The sequence below is a fragment of the Octopus bimaculoides genome, chromosome 16 (assembly GCF_001194135.2).
Source record: "Octopus bimaculoides isolate UCB-OBI-ISO-001 chromosome 16, ASM119413v2, whole genome shotgun sequence".
Lineage (NCBI taxonomy): Eukaryota > Metazoa > Mollusca > Cephalopoda > Octopoda > Octopodidae > Octopus > Octopus bimaculoides.
The window spans coordinates 26,872,057-26,876,675 of record NC_068996.1 but is presented as its reverse complement, the minus strand read 5'-3'; the positions used below and the strand labels follow the sequence as shown (position 1 = coordinate 26,876,675).

General features: G+C 35.2%; 1 protein-coding gene across 13 annotated transcripts in view; it reads left to right on the top strand.

The window, feature by feature from the left end:
• LOC106868339 (uncharacterized) overlaps positions 1-4,619 on the top strand; it is a 178,055-nt gene that overhangs the window by 90,301 nt on the left and 83,135 nt on the right. The window lies entirely within an intron of this gene.

Sequence of the window (4,619 nt, the reverse complement as noted above, 5' to 3'; positions counted from 1 at the left end):
TTCTTTCTTTCTTTCTTTCTTTCTTTCTTTCTTTCTTTCTTTCTTTCTTTCTTTCTTTCTTTCTTTCTGTCTGTCTGTTTGTCTGTCTGTCCGTTTTCTTTCCTCTATCTCTCAAACTTATAGACGAATTTCAGTTCATTAAACTTTTGGTGTGCATGTGTGTGTATGTGTGTTTGTGCGGCATCTAGTATATCTCTGATTTATTAAAATGTCCCGTTTTAAAAGCCATATGAAATCTATATTATACCATGTTGTATAATTAATGGCATTTTAGCTGCTTGCCTCTCTTTCTTGCTGGGATTTTCTTTTATGTGCTTATTCGTCTCTCATAATATTTGTAAACAACTAATAAACTGAAGATTTTTGTTTTGTACAATAAAACAAAGTCAATTTCATTAACTTCAATCTCCAGCCAATAACCAATCGTATTGATTGATGTTAGTTTTAAACAAGCAAAAGCATAACATTCCGCTATATGTGCATGTATTATAGTGTTGTTTTCGTACGACGATCGGGTTGCAGCCTATAAATTTACGATTTCAGAATGACTTACGATTTTAATAGTGGTAGTGGTAATGGTGATGGTGTTAGTGTTGATAGTGATGGTAGTGTTAGTGATGGCGGTCATGAAACGGATGAATCAAGACCACAAAATGAGTGCTTCTAGCATGACTTCAGGGAAATGTCGAACACAAGATGATATTCAACAATGACCAACGAGTCAGTGACGAAGCCTGTTAGAGGTCGTTCAGCATGCTTGAAAGAGCAAAGCAGTCAAATTCTCTTAAATCATAACTTACTATCTTGTTTGAAGGACACATTTGACGGTATAGTTCCAGATATTATAAAATGGCGCGATGATTACTGTTGGAATGAGCTATAATTCTTCATGTCTTACCTACCTCTTTGCTGCGAGAAAGAGATTATTGAAAGTAAAATGCCCTGTCCTCGGACATAACATAATATTAAGACACGGATTAGGAATGTGAACGATGTAGAGACATTCTTGTATTTCTCGAAGGCCTTTGTGGTATAAAAGTGTTTCTGATAACTCGCAGCCGATAAAATAAAGAGCCAGGTGCAAAATGATTCCTTCCAAAAAGTGCTGTCACTTTGGGGTAATGCAACGGCAGTGAATAGTCAGTTTTCCCCATATGCATGTGAGTACATGTGTATACATGAGTACGAGTACGTGTCAGTGTACGTGCATGTGTGTTTGTGCATGTATGTCTGTACATGTGTGTCTTCAGTGTGTGCCTTTGTGTGTGTGTCTTTGTGAGGTACGTATGTGTGTATGTACATAAATGTATATAAACAGCTTATACGATTCTAGCTATATGCAGGTGTTTTAGTTTCAATACAAGATGTCAAAGGAACTACTTATATCAAAGTAGACCACATCGTACCTCACCACACTCCCTTAAACACTAGTAGCAAACAAATACAGCCTTCACAGTCGCTCCCAGTGCAAGGTCACCACACTATCACCGAAACGAAAGCACATCTTTAACATTTCTCAGATCGCATCACAGTGACAGATGTTTGTTCTTAGGGTTAGAAATGCTTTCTGACCCTGTTAATTACTAAGCCTCTAACAAGCTCAGTTGACACCCACAAGAGAGCCCGGGTCTCTATATCAACAATAGCCACCGGTAATGACATTAGGCTACATTCAAAGAAGAGCCACTCGACAAATTAGCATAGAGTCGCTCAGAATCACACTCCAGATTCTTACTTACACTCGTGCTGTTTCCACTTCCTCTGTCATTTCTACAACAACTATAATGGTCTCTCTTCCAAGTGAATGATTAGTTTTGTTGTCACACTTTGACTCATTCGCTTCTCCGGCCTTCTTCACACATATTGTGTTCAACACTCTTCGTATACACATATATACAAACACACACACTCACAAACACATACACTCAAATACACATATGCACATACACGCACACGTGCTCACATTCACACAAAAAGCACATACACGCATGCACTCACATGCTTCATTTACCTTCAGTTGTCTTAATAGCAAACAACTTACCCTGAAACTTCATCCTTCTCCAGAACATTGAAATTACTTGGTATTAATTAACTTGATAATTAATTAAATGCGTGTGAAGAAAACAAAAAAGAAAAACCAAAAGCAGAGTAAACCAAACCAAGAGAACAAACCAACAATAAATATAATTAAAACTGGATTGTCACGGCTGGAATACATTTTATAAAAGCTTTTACTTGTCAGGCTAACATGGAAGTTATGAAACAACAGTGGTGCAGCTAGAATATGTGCCGCCTGGGGAAACCCTTGAGTGTACCGTCCCATCTCTGTCCCAGGAGTTCCAAAGCCTATACGGGCTTATATAGCAGACCCAAAAGTTCCTGTCCCATAAAAGCTTCGTCTGGAATGAATTGCCTACTCCTTGTGACCTGATTCCCTTAATAATAATAATAATAATAATAATAATAATAATAATAATAATAATAATAATAATAATAATAATAATAATAATAACAATAACAACAACAATAATAATAATAGTAACAACTACTGCCCTAGATATTCTCAATGATAAATGGTAAGAAAAATCTCCCAATAGCAAATACCCAAAGAGACCTAATAATGCTGATGTTGACAAAGCCCTTACCCATTAATGGTTGGCGTATTCTGGCTTAAAGTCAGAGACAGAAGGGTTTATCATAGCAGCCTAGGATCAATGCCAACCTACAAGAAGTTATCAGTCCAACATCTTCAAAAACGGCAGTAGCCCAACATGTCATCTATGTAGACAAAAGGCAGAAACCATCAACCACATTGTCTTCATATGCAGCCTTCTTGCGCTCACAGCGTATCTCAACAGGCATGATAAAGCGACCTAGTAGATTCACTGGGTAATATGCAAGAACCTGGACCTGCTCCGTGGTAAAAACTGGTCGGAACACAAACCACCTCCAGTGTTTGAAAATGATCACATCTCATTCCTTTGGAACTTTACTGTTCAAACTGACTGAAAGATAGATGCAAATAGGTCAGACATTATACTGAAGGATTTCAGACAAAATCATGCCTTCTCATTGATATGACTGTTCCAGTCGACTTAAATGTCAAGACCTACCCAAAAACTGAGCAAATATAAAGATTTTGAAATACAAACTGGCAAAATGTGGAACCTCAAAACTGCTGTCATAAGCGTCCTAGGGATAATAGCAATAAGGGCTGATTGTTCCCTATTTCAGATACCAGGAAATCCAAAAATGGAAGAAAATTTTAAAATATTGCTCACGGGAACTGCTCACATCCTAAGAAAAATATTCTCTATGTAATTTCAAAAACATTTTAATCTGTGAACATCATCAAAAGTATTTTCAAATGTATACAATAGCAAACATCTTTTACTGTCATTTTAAGATCACACTATCATCTTATCATAAAATTATTTTTAAAGCAAACTTTTAATTTTCTTATGTTTTGACAGACATTTACTAGAACAATACTCCGTGCAAAACCAAAAATATGGTATCCTAGTCATAACATCAATTTGAACTCCTAACTTGTTGTCTCTTGAGGTCTCTCAGTGAGACTTGGGGTCAACTTGTACAAACACAAAGCAAAAGCCAAATATATAACTGCAACAACAACAACAACGACGACGACGGCAGTGACAACAACGACAATGATGATGATGATGATGATGATGATAATAATAATAATAATAATAATAATAATAATAATAATAATAATAATAATAATAATAATAATATTAATAATGAGCCAGTCGTGGAAGGTAGAAATCTCACTATCCTCTGCGATTTTCCAGTCAACACTGACAGAATGATCCAGGCTAATCGATCAGACATAATTATTAAAGACAAGGAAGGGATGTTAGAAACATTAGATAAAATCCCAGAAGAACCATGTCTCAAAGAAATCCAAAAGATTGTACTGACAAGTACTGCCCACATCCATAGAAAAACATATCCATTTAAATGTCTGTGTTGTATTACATGAAGATATTTCGCTATTTTCCCTCCCCAAGCTATGAGTGAAACTGTAAATAAATAAAGGGTGATATATCGATTAAAAATCATATTACATTTAAGTTGAATTATGGATTACATCCACGACAGTGAGAAATCCTAACGATGGATTTAAAGGTTTAGAGAAGTTCCGAAGAGATGTTTATAGAGGGTTATAGCACCGTATAAGATGTATTTTGACTGCCTTTCTGGAGTCCATTAGTCAACAAGGTATGAATCCTTTAGTTTCACACTGACAATGTCCCCTTCATCAGGAATAAATAAATGGATAATTAAGTTTGAAGAAATGTAAGAGAAAAGAAAATTTTAGGTTACGTTATGTTAGTCGTCGGCTACACCATCAGATACCTTAATTCAGTGTGTTTTAATCTTAAATGTAACATGATTTTTATTTATTTATCCTTTTTACGTATATTTTTTACCTCGTATAATTCTTATTTCTATTCTAAATAATATATTGATATGTTCCTTGTCTTGCTGTAATTTTGTGTTATATGTATTTATGATGTTGATGTAAATCATAACTATAGAATAATTTATCTAAATTTTTGTCTCTTCTTAAACCAAGTTATATAATATATATA